The 18,895-nt window shown below is 46.1% G+C and overlaps 1 pseudogene across 1 annotated transcript in view; it reads left to right on the forward strand.

Moving 5' to 3' along the window:
• The first annotated feature begins 11,500 nt into the window (after positions 1–11,500).
• Positions 11,501–18,895, forward strand: part of LOC309958866 (ferritin light chain-like) — a 31,868-nt pseudogene continuing 24,473 nt past the window's right edge. The window contains exon 1 of the transcript in view: positions 11,501–11,598. The product of the transcript in view is annotated as a ferritin light chain-like (transcript). The remainder of the gene's footprint in view (positions 11,599–18,895) is intronic.

Below are 18,895 nucleotides of genomic sequence, written 5' to 3' on the forward strand. Positions count from 1 at the left end.
GGGGTCTGGGCAGAGGGATTTACCCCCAGCCTGCACATTCTCAGGTGCTTGCCAAATCCCCCTCTTCTTGGGCTCACCTGAGGGGGACATTGGGTCTGGAGCTTCAGGAAAAAAAGATGGAGAAGGTGCTGGCTTGATATGCTTCCCCTCCCACCCCACCCCACCCCCAGATCCGGGCTTGGGGCTTGGTCTCCCTGGGAGTCAGTTCCAACAGTGAAGGTTACTTTACTAGATGCATGATTTTAAATGGAATCTCCACCATCTGTTCCACCCCCTAATTACAGATGCACAGAATCCGCCTCAGAGGGCAGCGTGAGGGGAGTGATTTAGAGGCTGAGCTGCTTCTGCCTGCATTAGGGCTGGGGAGACTGGGGGGGGCCTCTGGGTATTGCTCACAGCCCCCCAATCCCATCTCTTTCCCAGGGGCCCCTCGTGCCTCTTCTCTTGTTGGGGGAAAGGCTCCTAGAAAGGTGCCCCGACCCCCTAGAGCTGAAAGAGGAAGCAACTGCAATGCTGAGGGAGGGGTCCCTGAGAGATCGCCTGTGTCCCAGGCCCCAAGTCTGGGGAGGCAGGCTCCATTAGAGCCTTAAAAAATTCAGTGGATCGATCTCTTGCCTGCTTCTTGTGCCCTGGGGAGCCACAGGCGCTGGCCTGGCCCAGGTGTCTGCCCACCCCAGGGGTAGCAAGGATTAGTGAGGTTAGGGAGGGGGCGGTTAGAGCAGAGGTGGGGACATCCAGGTTTTGGCAGCAGAGGATGTGGCCAGGCACGCCAGGACCCACCAGGTGTGTTTGCACGTATGTGTCGGTCCTCCTTGGCGCAGCTGGCAGGCCCGACCCCAGCTTGAGCCTTGCCCTGTGGGGCTGGACGGGCACCAGGGGCCGGAGGGGATGGGCCAGGGCCTGGGCCTCAGAGGGTTCCGAGGGACACCCCGAGGATGGGTCTACCTTTGCCTGTGGCTCCGGGGACCTGGGGCCCCGGCCAGCTCGCCGGTGGTGGTGGCGGCCGCGGGCACGCTGCGGTAGAAGCTGGAGCATTCACTGTGGGGAGAAAGGGAGAGAGGCCGGGCTACAGGAATTTTAAAGATTGCTGCAGGCAGGAGGGTCTCTGGAACCTTGTGGAGCGGGCAGTCATGCAGAAGTAATCCTATCGCCGCCTGCCTGCATGGAGGAGAGGAGAGGAGAGGGGGCTGGGAGGGGAAGGATGGCGCAGCCGCCCCTTTCCCACCTCAGCCCCTGCCCCAGCCAGCTGTGGAGGGAGCCCGGGACCCCAGGGGGCTCCCCCGGGGAGGCACCACCCTTCCACCGCTGCCTGTGCCCCCTGGAGGGGCGGCACCGCAGCTGTTGCTCGGCTAGGAGCTCTGGGTTTTATAAATAATGCAGCTTGGAGGTGGGGGCCCACTCAGCCTTGGGTCACCCACTGTGGCATCATCTCCAGCTGGCAGTCCTGTGGCAGAGCCCCTCTGCCTTCCAGCCTGCTCCTCCTCTTTTGCTATGTGAGTTTGGGCCAGAGGCCCAGCCTGTGTGAGCTGGGCCAGGGCAAAGGAGTGTGGAAGAACCCAGAACCCCCTGTCCTTTTGTACCCCGCCCCCACCAGCCTTCACAGGTTAACTGGCCACTGGCTCAGCAAATCCAGGCTGGGAAGGGATGACCCGCTGTACAGGGGCCTCCCCAGTTCCAGCCCCTCCATTTTGCAGATGGAGTAACCAAGTCCAGAGAGGGCAGGGATGGCCAAGGCCAGCCAGCTGATGAGCAGCTCCTTCCTGTCCCATTCTGCTGTCAGTCAAGGCTCTTCTCAGCCTCAGCTCAGCTAAGAGCAGGGCCTGGAGGGCGGGGGGGATGTTTGGGAAAGTGGTTGCGGCTGAGACGTTGCCATGGCGATGCTGCAGGATGCTGAGCTGAAGTGGGGGTCTTACAGGGTCTCTGGGGCCCCCACCTCCACACCCCTGTGGTCTTCTCCTCCTCATCTCCTGTCCCTCACCCAGAGGCCTGTCAGGCAGCTCCGGTGACAGGCTGGGTGGGTGACAGGTGGTGCAGGTGATGGGCTGGGTGGGTGACAAGCTGGGTGGGTGACAGGTGGTGCAGGTGATGGGCTGGGTGGGTGACGAGCTGGGTGGGTGACAGGTGGTGCGGGTGCGAGGCAGGCAGGTGACAAGCTGGGTGGTGACGGGCCCTGCTGATGACAGGCAGGGGGTGTGGTTGGCGGGGATGCTGTCTCCTGGCTGGTGGCCTGTCGCAGCCCCCAACCCTCACGCGTGTGCACATGCACAGACTCTGGGCTCAGAGCTTGGGGCTAAGATACTAATGAGGCTTATTACATGTGGGGGGGCAGGTGCCCAGGCTCACTAATGAGAGGCCTTTAACGAAGAGGGGAGACAGCTGGGGGGCTTTGAGGAATTCGGCTGGCCCTCCTGGTCTGGAGGATAAGCCAGGTCGGGGCCCCACCTACCCTTTCCCCCGGCCACTTGGCTTTGTGTTAATACTACCCACAGTCATGATAGTTACCATTGTCCAAGCGTTTGCTACACTGGCTGAGCCCTTTACATGCGTTTTCTTATTTCAACTCAGCAGTCGTAGGAGGGAGGCACTATTGCCCATTTTATGGATGAGGAATCTGAGGCTGAGAAGGCAAGGGACTTCACGTAACAAGTTTCTGTTGCAGCTGACATTTTAATCTTAAGTCTTTCTGTCCCCAGAGCCCGTGCTCTTAACCATCCCACCAGTAACACTCAGGTCTTGGCGCAGACCCCGACCTTCTCTCAGGGCCTCGGTTTCACTCTTCTGGAAAATGGATGTGCGGTGGAGGAGTGAGCACCATACATGCTTCAGCTCTGACTTGGGTGGCTTCAGGGGCTCCTCCAGTTAACTGCCAAAGCCTCACCCCATCTGGCCCAGATTCTAGGTGACACCCCTGGACTGGAGAGAGGGCAGGGCTTAGTACTGAGGGAGCGGAGCTGAAGGGGGGATACCTGGGGTATCCAGACCACTTCCTGCATTGTGTGGTGGGGAGGCTGAGGCCTGGAGAGGAGCAGCAAGGGCCCAAGGCCACACACCCTGTAAGCTGTAGGGCCCCGTGGGATCCCAGGTCTCCTGGCCTGTTGGAAGGGCGGGGCTGGGAGTGGTGCCAGAGCTGGAGGTCACCTCCTCCTGGACCCCACCCACCAGCCTAGCTTCTGCCCTGGAGGTTGTGAGCCCCTACATCCTGGGAGGGGGCAGGGGGCTGTTGGCCACCTCTTTAGGGCCATGCCCCTTCCCCGTCAGTCTGGGCCCCTAGTGTCAGTTGATCTCCTCCCTTTGGGACCCATTGGGGTGGAAACTCCCTGGCAACAGCTGATGGATGGGTTAAGGCCTTGACATTGGCCTGGGGCCACAGCATGACCCTGGAGCGACCAGGCTAGGGCTGGGGGGCTTGGAGGGGAATTAAGGGAGAAGAATGAGGTCATAAATCTTGGAGCGTCTGGGTTCTCTTCTCCTCGACCTTAATCTCTTACCAAACCTGCTCTCCGGCTGCTCATCCAAGTCTGAGGGTTGAGGGGGGTCCACCTGCCCATTCCCCTCTCCCTCCAACTGATGCCTCCCCCCACCCGAAATTGCACCCCCTATGGGGAAGAACAAGTTGCAGCCACTGCCGCTGGACAGAATTAAGAACTTGTGTGTCTAGACTACTGGATTTGGCCTCTGATTCATAACGGTAGGCAGGGCAGAGAGCTTCACTGCCTCAGTGTCCCCAGCCTTGGGTTTGAAATCCTCTCCTGATGCCTGACTGCTCAGTCAGGAAGGAGTGCTAAGACCAAGAGGGATTTCACAGCTGCAGGACACATGGCCCTGTCCTCAGAAGCCCCATTCTGAGATAAGCAGCACAGTCCTGGCCTTGAGAGCCCTCAAACCCAGAGGTGAGGTCTTGAACTCAGGCTGGGTGTGCGCTGAGGCTCAGGTAGGGATGGGTGGTGCTGGGTGGCTGGTCTGTTTTCTGAAGCAAAGGCCGAGGCTGGGGAGAGGCCAGAAGAAGGGTGGAGGTTTGCCTGGGGGCCTGAGGAGCCGTCTGTGGTTGGGGGTGGGAGCCTGGAAGGGTCTGGCTTTCCCATAGTCCCGGGCAGCTGTAGCCTGAAGTTCTGGGGCCCTCCTAGCTCCCCAGGGAACCCGCTGCTGCCCGGCCCTGGGGACCCAGGCGTCCTGGCGGGTGAGGGCGGGTCTCCGGCAGGCGCCCTGCCAAGCCTCGCAGCCTGCTCACCAGGAATCTTGTTGCTGAGAGATGGAAGATCCAGGTCGGGCCTGCAGCTCATCTCTCCCCTCCGGGAGGAGGAGGGGCCCAAAGATTCCTTCCTGCACCTGCCCTCCCATCTGGGGCAGGGCCCTCCTCAGCAGTGGGTGGGGCTGGGGGGCCCAGGACAGGCCTCTAAGGCTCCGTCACATGTCCTGGAGCCTAGCCCAGCCAGCAGTGGGCACCGGGGCACTCTGGAGGCAGAATGAGCCTGGTGTGGCAGAGGAGAGGTGGGGGTAGGGTGCTGAGGCCACAGGGGGCCCTGCATAGGGGCCTAAGCCTGGCCCTGGCCCCCACTGGCTCCCCCAGGGCACAGGGTGAAGAGTTGGTTCTCTTCCATTACGGGAGCGTGATTTTATTCCACGTGTCACGGAGTCTGAGATTAACTTGCTCACCAGTCTGTGACAAACCCCTCACACCCAACACACACATACACACAGGCAGAGACACACGGAGATCCTTGGTCTCACAAACGCACCTTCCACAGACACACATAAGCATTTCCATGCTACAACGCATGGCAGACTCTCACATGCAGATGCACAAGCACACACCGAGATACAGTGTGTAAAGATACACCGAGACCTAGATCCACAGTCTCCAAAGCACAACGTTCTCCCACTCACACTAAGGCCACACAGACAGAGATACAAACAGGCGGTCCAGGGGGATGCTCGCAGCCCTACCTAGACATGCACAGATCAAGGACGCCCGGTGCCCCACAGGCACAGATACACATAGACACACACAACCCCAGACACAGTCTTGTGGGCAAGCCTAGACCAACCGCCACACACACTGAGACAAAGGCCCAGATACATACAGAGACAAAGACAGGCACAGACACACAGCCGGCAGCACGCACACAAGCACAGGCGTGCACACCCGGACACAGACAAAGACAAATAAATGCCCAGAGGTTTTGCTGTGGACAAAATGTGAGGCGCACACACACATCTGGGCCTCCTGCTCGACCTCTCTACCTGGGGACGTGGTGATCTGGCGCCCGTGGCTCCAGGGAGAACTCTGAGGAACCTTCTGCTTGGTCAGAGCCCCCCACCCTGGGCCCAGGGCCAGCCCCCACCTCTGGCTCCCGGCCCGTGGCCGAGGCCATGCAGCCACACCCTCAGCAGCGCCCTGACATCCTACCTTACCCTCCACGTCGTGCACACTCACGGTCACACCGTCTCCTCCTGCACGTGCTCACGACACCCTCCACGCCCGCACACTTATGGTTTCTCCCTCACACCCCCCTCAGGTGTCCCCTCCTTGTTGTCTTTCTCAATCACTGTCCCCACCCCCTCGCCCCGCAGACATGCACAACCTCCAGCACAGCCTTCGTGGCCCACACCCTCGCCTTCTCACGCAGACCCCCATGCACAAATAGAACGCACGGGCTCTCCGCCACAGACCCACAAGCCACGTACACGCGCTCCTTCACATACTTCCTCAGCACCACTCTCACAGACTGATGCACAAATGCAGCACACTCACACACGCACGCTCCCCCGCATACATCCCCACCGCCTTCTCACATGCGCGTGTGCGTGCACACACACACTTTCAGAGCCTCCCTCACACCATCACTTTCCTTCCTCTGTCTCTCACAAACACTCCCTCTGCCAAGAGCGTGGCTCTGCTGCAGAGCAGCCCCTGAAGTACTTGTCACTCTACTCCACCACGTCCTTGGCCTTCCTGGCCTCAGTCTCTTCCCTTCCACCTCCAGCCCTGCATACTGTGGCCTTGTATTCTTTTGCCATTTCTCTGTTTAGTCAACAAGAATATAGAGAGTATTCATTTATTCATTCAACAAATGTTGACTGAGCACTGATTATGGGTTAAGCATTGGGGATACTATGATGACACAGGTCCTTCCCTCGTAGAGCTCTCAATTTTGTGTCCAATTCGTTTGCTGCTTGTCTCATCTGACTAGAATGGAAGGTAACCCTTGATCTTGGATGTTGAGAGATGTGTAGGAGTTCACAGGAGGAAAAGTAGGGGAAGGGTGTTCTAGGCAGAGGGCAAAGCATGTGCAGAGCCTACAAGTAAATCAAGGTACAGTAGGCTGGAAACTGAGGTGATGCTCAGAGACTAGAGGAGAGGCTGCAAAGAGGGAAGAAGCCAGATGTCACAGAGTTTCGATGCCATGCTCAGGGGTTTAGATTTTGTCTAGTGGGCCACAAGGAGTCATGGGAAGTCTTTAGTGACAGGACAGGGTGAGGAAATGATGGTGGTCTGACCTAGAAGAGGTGAGTGGGAAGGAAAGGAGACTCATTTAGGCACAAGAACCAGTGGGGTTCCAGTTCCAGAGCTGTGACCTCAGGAAAGTCACACAACCTCTGTGACCTGGGTCCATCACATGAGGATGGGAGACAGTACCAGAGCCGGGCTTATGGTATATGCTCGGTAAACAATAGGCATTATTGTCAGTTATCGGTAGGACACGGCAGGGCATCAGATGAGGAGGAGATTTTACTGAGCACCTACTGAGTGCTGGGTACTGCGCCAGGTGCTGGGGCCCAGAGGGGAGGTGGTCTGCGGCTTCAGGAAGCTCACACACCGTAACCACAGCTCACGTGGACAACAGAGTGCGGGGTGTGCGGGTGGAGGCAAAGCACCTCGGAAGGTTAGAGGAGCATGAGGGCTCTGGGTGGCTCACGAAGGAGCTGGCATTGAGCCGGACCCTAAAGAGGCTGGTTGAACTTGGGCAGGCAGAGGTGGGAGAAGGAGCTTCGGAGAGAAGGAGCCCTGTGAACGACAGCCTGAGGGCAAGGGGTCTAATCCGGCTGTTGTGCGGGACACAGGAAGGGGGTGTCGTGGGATGGGATTATGGAGGCGAGACCTTGGTGGCCAGGCTAAGAGGGGGGGTCAGCACGGGCTGAGCTGCACTCTAGAAATCCCATGTTTTGGTGGTAACATGGAATGTGTCCATTAGAGACTCTGCTCCAGGCTCCGCCAGTAAGCCGTTGCCCTCTTCGACCTCAGTTTCCCCATCTGTGTGATGAGTTCAGTCTTGTTTAGGAGGGAGTTCCGGTATCATGTCCTGGGGCTGGCCTAGCCTACTTCGTTGGGCATCTTCTGGCCTGGGATTCTGGGTCTCAGCAGTGCTTCCTTCCTGAGCACCCTCAGCCAAAGAAAGGAGCAAAATGAGGGGTTCCCCAGAGGCAGGTTTTGGGCGCTGCAAATGAGGGGCCAGGAGCTCCACACGGAAGGGAGGGGTCTTTGCCTGGATCTGACTCCAAGCCCCAGAGGGAAACCAGAAGAGAATGTCAAGGTCCTTCTTCCCTCTCGCCCTGACCCGTGTGGTGGCGGATGTGGGCCATGTGCCCAGTCCCTGGTCCAGGGGGTATCAGGACTATTCTGCCCACTGACAGAGGAGCAGGGCTTGGGTTCAAGAATGTGGCCCAGGGCTTAGAGTCCCCTGGGGTTAAGGAGCCAGGAGGCCAATCTTAGGGTGGCAGAGCCAAGTAAACGCCCATGGGTAACAGGGTTCATTTATATTTGGTGTTGCCAGGAGTTGTGGTCTAAGGCAAGTCCTGGTGACACCCAAAAAAATAAAAAAAGAAAAAAAATGCTGATTTTATAAAGACTGCTTTCTTCCATAGTTGACAAACTTATGATGGTACTGATGGTTGGATACTACTCTTAGAGATGAAAAAGGTCTTAAGGAATCTTCCATATTCCATTCACCAATCTGTGTTCTTGTTCAAAGCAAAATTAATTCCTCTCAAAATTAACGTATTAGCTTAATAATAATTTTTAATCTTCAAATAATCTATCTGTGAGAATGGGAATTTTGGGTAGGAAAAAGTGACAGAAGATGGGACAAAAAGAGAATTCATAGAAAGACAAAACAGAATTTTTTAAATGGTGGGTACAAACTTCTGTTTCCAACTATATCAGTTTACCTTAGGAAAACATACTAGAAAGGCCAGATAAATCATAAGCAACATTTGACTGTGAGCGTTAGAAAGCTACTGAGGTAACCATGACCTAGAAAAGTAAAATAGAGAAAGAAACTCACTGAAATGAGAACAATATTCTGCACATGCGTTTCTAGCCCAGTCATTTAGAAACTACTGATGAAGAGCAAAAGTCTGAGAAACCAAACGTGGCTCCTAAGAGGTAGAAAAGCCAGTAGAACGTAGGACAATGTCATAGGACTAAGGAAACCAGAGTTGGAATTGAGAAATAACAAGGCAGCTAGAATTTTAAGGACCAAAATCACAGAGAGAGTAAAGATTCAGAGAACGGAGCTGCATTCAGCAACAGTGTTCCCTTGCAGTATTTTCCATGTATAAAAGGTAGACAAGACAAGATGCTAAGAAGTCAAACAAAAGCTAACTGAAGTCAAAGCAAAGACTTAGTTGGCTCATAATGCTGAAGAGACAAAATTGGGGTTCAGAACCTATGAAAGATTTGTGGCCCAATGGAAAACTAATGATACGAATTAGGACACTGGAAGTCTCTACATATGTGTGTGTGTGTGTGTGTGTCTGTCTGTCTGTCTGTGTGTCTGTGTGTTAGGAAGGTTGATGCAACATCTACATTGAACCTTATAAAGAAGGAAAATGAGTATGAAGTTGGTCCAGGTGACTGAGGTGATCTTCCCCTACCTAAGAATAGGAAATTCTCTCCTCAAGAAAATACAGTTGACCCTGGAACAATGTAGTATTTAGAGCCGCTGATTCCCTGTGCAGTCAAAAATCCACATACAACTTTATGGTCGGCCCTTCTTATCTGTGGTTCTGAATCTGAGGATTCAACCAACCACAGCTCATGTAGTACTGTATTACTTATTGAAAAAAAAATCCATGTATAAGTGGATCTGTGCAGTTCAAACCCAGGTTGTCCAAAGGGCAACTGTAATGTCATTCAGATTCTCTACAACTTGTCATATCCCAAATCTGGTATTCACTGAAGAACCACCAAGACTACCAAGAAAAGGAGAATTAGAATAAAAAACAAAACAGAATCAGAATCATAGATGACCTAAACATTAAATTTCATACATATTTTGGTAAATATTATCAAGTTCAAGAAAATAGATGACAAGGTGAAGAATTTAACTTGACAACTAGAAACTAGAAACTGATTGAAGTTGAGCTGATAGAGTTAAAAATTATACGAAATTTAAAACTCGGTAGTGGATTGGACACAGGTAAAGAGAGGTAAGTGAACTGGAAGATAGAGAGTAGTAACAATATAAAGACTAAAGCACGGGAAACGAAAAGAATAAAAAGTACACATACGCGCATTTGAGACATATGGGCCACAGTAAACATTTTTATCATATGTGTAAACTGGAGTCCAAAGAAAAAAGGAGAGAGAGATTGGGATGAAAACAATATTTCAGAAATATTAACAGCTGAGAGTTCTCTAAAACTAAAAGGAATCTATGGAGCCTTAAATTCAACAAGCACTAAAAAAAAAAGCAACAAGAACAAATACAAAGAAAACCACACCTAAGATCACCACAGTACAATTCATGAACAGCAAAGAAAAACATGACATCTTAAAAGCAGCCCGACGAAAAAGAGAGAGATTACTTTCAAAGGAACAATAGGATTAAGATTACAGTTTACTTCTCAGCGAAACTGAATGGATACTAGAAAATAATGGAATAACATTTTTAAGTGCTAAAGAAAAGAGCTGCCCATTGGGAATTCTAGAGGCAGAGAAATTGTTGTTTGGAAGGAGAGATGCAATAAGGAAATTTGCAGACAAACAAAATTTAGAAAATATTTTCTCATCAGAACTGACTGAATTAAATTATAAAGGGAGACCTGCAGGCAGAAGGAAGATTATCACAGATGAAAATAAGGACTTTATAAAGAATTATGTATAACAGAAAGGATAAATAAGTGGATAAACCTAAATAAAATCTAACAACACAAAAGGGTAATAATAAAATATATCAAAAATTAGAATGCATTAAAACAAATGGAAGAGGAAAATATAGTAAAAGAAATTTAAGATTTCAGCATTGCCTGAGAAGCAGTAAAAGAGCTAATAAGTCATGGTACATGTGTAACTGCTACTTATATAAAAATAACAAGCTAATACAAGGCAAAACGGAATTTGAAGAAATCTCAAAGGAAGAAAGAAGAGCAAAAGGAACATAACAAGGTGGGACAAATAGTAAACAAGGAGTAAACGGTCTGTAAGAAAATACATTAACTGTAAATACTCAAATGACAAGGATTATTGAAACAAACAAAAAACCTAATTCTATGCCACCTACAAGAGACAAGAGTCAGATTCAAAATGAAAGGATTCAACAATTATGTCATAACAACAATAAGCAAAATTGAAGAAGATTTTTTAATGTTAACATAGATTTGAAAGCAAAAAGTATCACTGGCGATAATGCAGGATAATAAAACCCACTGTTACTTTACAAGGAATATATTATAAATCTAAACTTCAATGCAATATATGAAGGGAAATTCCAAAAATCTAAGTAGAAATAGAAAAATCTGAATTACCTAGATCAGTAACATAGAACCACAACAATAAATCAGCAGATTATAGAAGATCTGAATACCATCATTAAAAACTTTGGCCTAAATTTATATAAAACACTGTACCAACAATGATGGAATATATATATCCCGCAGAAATTTTTAGGTGCACGTGGCACATTTATAAAATTGACTATATTCTGGTTATAAAACAAGACTCCGAATAATCAAGAAATTTAAAACTATATAACCAATATTTTAGCAAATAGTTGGATATTAAAGACATACTTCTGATCATTATGTAGGTCAAAGATAAAGTTGCAATGGGAATTAGAATTTTATTAATTGAATGATAATGAAAACATGCCATAACAAAACCTGTGGGTTGCAAATAAAGCTGTGGTCACAGAGAAGTTTATGTATTCCAATTATACTCTCTAAATGTAAAAGGGAAAGGAATAAAGCAACTAGAAGATAACCTATCACCCTGAGGTAGGCAGCTCCTGAACTGTACCTGGTGGGGAAGGCAGGGCAGAACTTCAGGAGGCCAGCTGAGAGCACGGTGAACACCATGTCAGGAGCAGTCTCCAAGAAAGAGAATTTAATGTACAAAGGGATGACTAATATATATTTAAGAGCTAGCACCCTGACCCTTCTTAAGGATGACTTACGTTGCTGGGGAAAAAATAAGAAGTGCTCGATGTAGCAGGTGAATAGCTTTATAATTCCCAGGAGAATCTTGGTACCAGGACCACACAATGAAGAACTTGGAGTCCCCATGGCTAATCCAGCAGAGAAAAAAGGAGGAACAGAGATGCGAGAGAAAATAAAGGGAACTCTTGGTGCAATCCGGTGCTGCTGCAGGCCCAAGTCCAGGTATGTGCTCTGTATCTCCACATCTTAAATAAAAGCCACCATGTTCCTCAGTCTTTCAGGTACTTAGAATTTCTCTTCAGAACCTGAAAATGGGGTCAGGTTTCCTGTCTCCATCGCTACAGTACAAAATAGAGGCGGGATGTTTGAAATAGTTCTCCATCTGGCAGAGGAGGCCTTGAATCTGTGAGCCACTCGCTGCAAACCAGCAGGACATGAAGGATTCTTGAGCAGATCTGAAGCTACTGGGAGGCCTTTGAGGAGTTAAATCCCATAGTAAATACTGTACCTTCAATGGCCCCTTCTCCCTCTCTGTCCAGTCTTCCTCCACTCCCGTGGGGGCCCAAAGGGGTTAAATGAGCACTCTTTGACTTGTACTTGGTGGTCCCAGAACTTGACTTGGGCTTGGAGACTTCCAGGAAAAGTCTGCCTTCCATCTACTGGCTTGGGTTTCTTGGTCTCTCTGCTCCAGGCTAATCCCTTCAACCTGCTTTTCCCATTTCTGCCAATAATCCCCCTCTCCAGACCTTCCTAATGCTCTTCTGGGGCAGGGGGGAGACTTACTGAGGGCAATGTTTATTTCTAGAGGGAGAGGTGACCACATGACTTCACACTGGTCGTCCCCTTGATTATTCAGTTTCTGTCTAGATTAGTCGTGGGTGTTTGTGCACCCCAGCCTCACCCCCAGGAGGCTTTAGAACACTGTCCTTATCTCAGCACTGAGCCTCTATCTAGCCTCCTTCCCTCTCTCTCCTTACCCATCTTTACCCACAGACTCGCAGGCTTTCTGGACCTCAGAGGAAGATAAGCACTTCACAGAACCTCTGCTACAGAACCAAACATATTGAAATGACTCTACGAAGATACTGAAACAACAGAAAAAGAATACATGACGATTGTTTCTCCTGAGGGTTCAGTTACCTAGGGGGCCTTTAGCAAACTTTGACTGATAAATCTAACCTTTCCTTCCTTGGCAATAGTTGATCACACTGTGAGGAAAACAAGTTAGAGAATGGAAAAATAATATTTGGATTTCAACGAAATAATAAAGATGCAGGGACTATCTTTGACTTTTGCAAGGTAAGAAGAGAGTTTACATTTTGATTATTTGATGGCAGGAATCCCTTTTACAACACGGCCAGTCTGCATGATGCATTTAAAAATCAACCTTTTCAAATATAGCCATAACCCCCACAAGATTTCTTGATTTCTCTGGGGTCAGATAAACCATCACATCTCACAGTGGTGCCCTGTACATGAAAATGATAAACATAACCTGGAAGCACGGCAGTGGCTAAAACTATGGAGCTGGCAGCCATTCACTGAAAGGATTTTTTGATTTTAATTCATTGCATAAAATGCTAATGTCCAAATTCAGGCAGGTAGATCTTACCAACCATCAAGAGCTTCAACCCTGCTAACAGCTAAGTATGCACTTTTAAACCCTACTTTGACTGCCCCACAAACTTACTGGGTTTCGTTAATGCCTCTGTTACTACTTCCTTTGTGTCGTTTTCTTTTTCTTTAAAAACACAGCTGTGTGATCTTGGGGAAGTTATATTATTTCCTTGAGACTTGGTTGCCTTCTCTGTGAATATCTGGGTATAATTTTAGTTTTGCTCAATAGAATTTTTGGTGATAATGAAAATATTCTATATCTGTACCATGCAATGCAGTATTCAATAGCTACATGGAGCTAATAAACATCTTTGAAATATGGCAAATGCAACTGAGGAACTGAATTTTTAATCTTATTTTTAAATTTGTTTAAATATAAATAATGCCATGTGGCTAGCATCTGTTGACAGTACAGATCTACATAATATTTTAAGGACACTCTCCACTCAAAAACTCTACCATTCATTAACTCAACCTAAATATTTTTGCCCTCTGACAAACAAAAAATAATTTATGCTTCCCTTGAAATTTTCTGTCAAGACCTTTATCAGTTTGGGGACATTATATTCTTAAAATTGACTTTGCTTTATGAAACTTTAATAATGCTGGAGTTTCCTGCCCTTGGTAACACCTTTGTGTTGATGGGAAATATTGTGGATGATCAAGGACCATTTCAAGAGATCATGGAGAGAAACCTCCTTCTGGATTTAATTTCATTATGAGGATGTCAAAATGCTACATTACTTAAAACCCGTACCGTTTTTATGCTAAGTTATATTCTACATGTAGATGGAAAAATGTTAAAAAGATTTTTAAAGAACTGCGCATCTGTTTTTGAAACTGATTTGCCTCTTCAAGGCTTGCTAGCACTTTATCCATCTCAGTACTATTTCACTTAGTAAACAAATGCAGTTGCCATAATTGCTGCTTAGGTGTCTGTGTTCCCTTCTAGGCTATATGTTTTTGAAATTAGATACAATATTTATATCACAGGCCCTATGTATAGCACAATACCCATTGCTAATTCAGATTGTGTTTTAAGATATGAGACAAAATGTAAGACTTTTATTATAGTCATAAACATCTAGCAAACCAACCAGAAAATAAACGCTAGTTTTCAGTTGGTTGGCCGAGAACAAAAAAGTGAAGAATACCTAATGCAAAACCATATCTCTAATAACTACTGTTGGATTTAGAGCACACACATGCTAAAAAATATCTTCTTATCAAAGATTTGAGGTTGGACCTGAAAAAATTATATCAGAAGTGAAAATAATCATGTGGTCTGACCAGCGTGGATCACACAAAGTAAGTGTATATATAAAGTAGATAGACTACGAGGTCCTACTGTATAGCACAGGCAACTAACTATATTCAATACCTTGTAATAACCTATAATGGAAAAGGATCTGAAGAAGAAATACATATATCGGAATCACTTGGCTGTACACCTGAAACACAACATTGTCAATCAACTATACTTCAAGTAAAACAAAACAAAACAAAAAACTAAGTGTAAAGGGAAGTATAGTTTTATCAATTCACCTCTGATATCCAATGGACCAACTGAAAGACAACAGAAACTACAACTATCTAGGAGACAGGACATGGCCGGCAAACCAGGCCGTTACCCTCGGTAACGGTCATACCTGCCAAAAAATATACAGACTAGCCTGCATTCAAGAATACATAGGAATTCTTCATTTATCTGGCATTGTTAGGCAATGAGGTATTGTATGTTAGGAGAAGATTTTTTAAAATGACAAATTGAAGAGGAGTTATTTTAACCTTCACTCGGTAATGTTTTTCTAAAATTAAGAAATGTATCCACTGGTGTATCTAATGTTTCCTTGATAACTCGGGGTCATCAGTTCAATCAACGTTTGCATGAATAATGCAAATGGAAACAAGACAGGCATGCTTACTGAAACTGAAAATGACATGGCACTGGCTGGAATAACTGATGAGAGAGCAAGAAAAAAGCAAAAATGAAAACAAACAGTGATCAAGAAACAATCAGTCAAGTTCTGACTTTCTGTACTTAGTTTCAAAAAGAGATACCACAAATCCCAGCGAGAGACTCCAGCATCATTAGCTGTCTTTCTCCTTTGTTTCCACCTTCCTTTCCTTTTCCTTCTACCCTAGATTGTTCCAGGAAGTGTTTATAGCTGCTTGCAAGACACATTCTAATACTTGCTTTCTCTCACACAAACTTCACAATATGTCCATGTGGTAAATGGTGTGGAGGTAAAAGAGAATTCATCACAGGCACATCTCCTATGAAAATAAAATTAGAAACTAGCTTCTAAACATGCAGAGAGAAGGGCGTGGTGTCGGGCACTAATTTCCTTGCGAATTCCTCTCCATTTCTAATAGACGTTCTTCTTTACCAAGATCCCTTTTTATTGGTGTCCCGTTCCAGACTGCTCCACTCCGCCCATCCTCATCCTGTAAAATACATTCACACTCTTTTGTGACCCTACTCATTTGCCCATTAAATAATCAGTCAGAGAACTGTCGGAATTAAATACAGAGTGAAATTAAAATACTGGAGTCACTTGGAGGGTTTAAGCAGCTCCACCAGAAAATACTGGGCATGGATTTAAAAGAGGCTGCGGGGGACTTGCTCTTGTCCAAGTTCTTTCTCAAGAAGTATCTGAAATAAGCCTAAATTCAGAGTTAATCAGACTGGCCTGCTTTCTCAGGTGGACTGGAACTCATTGCTCTTTCCCCTCAACTCCCTGATGTCAGTGGCACTTTCCGGAGATGAGGTGGACTTCTCTGCCTACTGCAGAAGCTCAGTTCCCCCAGGACCCACTCCCCATCTGAATCCCACACTTGAGGCCAGATGCCAGCCTTCCCAGAACATTCGTGGCCTCCTTTCAGTTTTTGACCTGCTCAGATTGAGTCCCTCTAGACTCTTTCTGGAAACCTGATCTTCACCCCCTTTCCCTGACCTCGATGGTTACCTGCCTACTTTAGGCCTCAGGTGCTTTAGCTATAAAATGATATAGTTGCCCTTAATTCTAAAGTCTTCTTTCTAAAGCGCTACAATGTGGTGGCTCCTTGAAAATGTTTCTCTTTGCTGGTTTTAATTTTGTAGAGAATTAAAACCCCAGCCACTCTAAAAGACAGTAAGTTACATTGGATAAGGAAAGTGTGCTTTTGTAGTTAGATAAACAGGGATGGAAGACGACTTAGTATGTTTTAAGATACTCATGATCCGTTCTCGTGAGAGTCGGGGAAGAAGGGGAAGTGAGTTAATAAAATACCAAACAATTGTGACAAATTAAGTTCACCAAGATGTAGGTGATTAGTTACTACTTGAATAAACCACACAAATCCAATCCAAGTTTTCCTTTAGTTTTCTAAGAAGGATCCCAGTGAACTGAGTCCCATGTTCAGTAACTCCACGTTCAATGGCTTAGTCTTTAAAAACTGTTATGTTGCTGGAAGCAGAAATATTGCCCATCAGTCCTAATTGATGTTTAGCTATCACGCACATTTGAAATAAATTTATTACTTTGCCTGATCTCAGTGTAATACATTCTAAAGGGGCAAAGAGCACAGGAAAAGTTATGGAGTCTCCATCTTCTACACTGAAGTGTGCAATAAATTACATATTATTTGGCCGTGAAATTCACAAGCCATAGAAACCACACCATTAGCAATGTATACAGTGGTAAACAGCAGGTAATGAGAATGATATAAAACCAAACAGACTGTGTAGGTTGGCACTGCTGCCAATAAAGCAATTATTAAATGCATTCATATGCATCTACGCTAGGTAAGCTCTTTAGGGCAATTGATATGAGTTCTACATACCTGTCAGGATATTATATATAGCCCAGTTTCTATGCCCTTTATTCAGAGACGCTCAGAAAGGGTTACTCTGGGTAAATTCAGACCTTTTCTCAATATAGAATTTGGTCAACATGCATTCTGAACAGCAAAAGTTCACAGTATTTTCCTACACTAATTGCCACCTCAGCAAATGCAGGATTAAGTATAATCGATTATAAGAAGTTAGAAAGGAAAGATGGAAGAAAAGAAGGAAGGTAGAAAAAAGGTGGATATGGAGTACTTCATAATTTATGTAGAGTGGACCTAAAACTAACCTGAGGTTTCCCTGAATTATTAGCATATGCTATAGAAACTTAAATGACAAAATAAAAAAATCCAGCAAGGGAAACTCAAAGATTCTTTGCTTTTTCACTTTACTGCATATACACGTCCATCTTAAACAATCTATATGCTTATATCCAACAAGAGAGCATTGTTTTGCAAGACTGTTTGGGTTCTATCAGCATGTAAAGGTCAGACAACTCAACTTTAGCAGAGTCAGCTTTCAGGTGAATAATTGTTTCTTTCAGGTTGCGAGCATTTGAATTCTCCAGAAATGTTTCCCAAAACATGAAAATTAAAAGAGTCCTAGGACAGCGTCCTTTAGAAGTTTTATAGTATCAAGGTTTTTGGAGGAGGAGTATCCTTGTCCATTATCAACACAATGATTCCAAGCAGGTCAATTTTTGCTGAGAATATTATATAACAGAACCCACTTCACCTCCATTATACTGACAATGATCTTCCTTACTTCAACCTTGTGCTTCTTAGAAAGTTGAAAATACTGAGCCAAGAACAGACAGTGACAATGCCAGAGACTCAGATGTACCTATAGGTGCCTTCAGACAACATCAGCCACCCAGGCTAAAGTCCTGGTTTAAAACATCCCAACATGAATGAATCTCAAAAACCATATGCTGAGCAAGTGAAGCCAGATCAGAAGGGCACCCACTGTATTATTCAACTTACATGAAATTCTAAACTGGGCAAAAGTCATCTCTAAAGATAAAAAACAGATCCGTGGTGGCCTTGGGGTGGGAGATGGGGATACTTTTGCAAAAGCCTAGGAGGAAACTTTCTAGGGTTTTAGAATTGTTATCTATCTTTATGGGGTGCTAGTTATACAAATGTATACATTAATAGTCACTGAGCCGTTGACTAAAAATGTCTGCATTTTATTGTATGTAAATGATACCTTAATAAGGTTGATTACAAAATGAACCAAAACCAAAACAAAGCAGAAGAAAAACCTCTCAAGACCTTAAAGAAAATACACTGTTTTCTTCCAGGGTACCAGATTGGAAATGAGGCATTGGTCTGTTCTACCCTCAGATTATCCCTAGGATTATCTAGTCTATTTTAAAGCACTAGAGTCCCCTATCAGGAAAACTCACCGCATGTTTAATTACTTTGATTTCTTCTGTGCCTCTTCTCCCAGCACAGTGAAGCCATTCACGGAAGAAAAACCAGCTTTTTCCAACTTTGCATCACCATATATTATTTGCAAAGCTATTATTTATAGAATAAAATTTGGCTACACTTTGTAAAAATCTAGCTTTTTGAGCCTTACAAATCTTAACAGTTAACCTATTGCCTCCACTGGAATTTGGGAAAAAAATTATATTGAAAATGAATAGCTGAGAATTGACATTTTTGCTTTTTGTGATTTTCTCTTCCCCTAAGAGAGAAGTGAGTAGGAATGAGAAACACATACATAAAGGAAAAAACATTATCTTGCTGCCTTTGCATGGTTATAATTTATAGGAGGCCCTTTTCAACAATAATCTATTATCAGAATCAATAAAATATAATCTCCATGAAGGCCAGGCCAGGATATTTGTCTCTTTTTCAGCAGATTGCAATACAAACCACATTCATGGATATGCTTCTTGATGATCTTTGTAATACTGTAACAGTTGACCATTTCCTCATGCCTCTTCACCTTAACTTCAACCTGGTTTTTCTCTAACGACCTCACATTTCCTTCTCTATCACTTGGTTGTGGGCCTCTTTTCCAACTCCAACTCCAACTCGCATTTCACTCTGGAACCAAAGGAAG

This window comes from Leucopleurus acutus, assembly GCF_964270905.1.
Source record: "Leucopleurus acutus genome assembly, chromosome: 3".
Taxonomy (NCBI): Eukaryota; Metazoa; Chordata; class Mammalia; order Artiodactyla; family Delphinidae; genus Leucopleurus; species Leucopleurus acutus.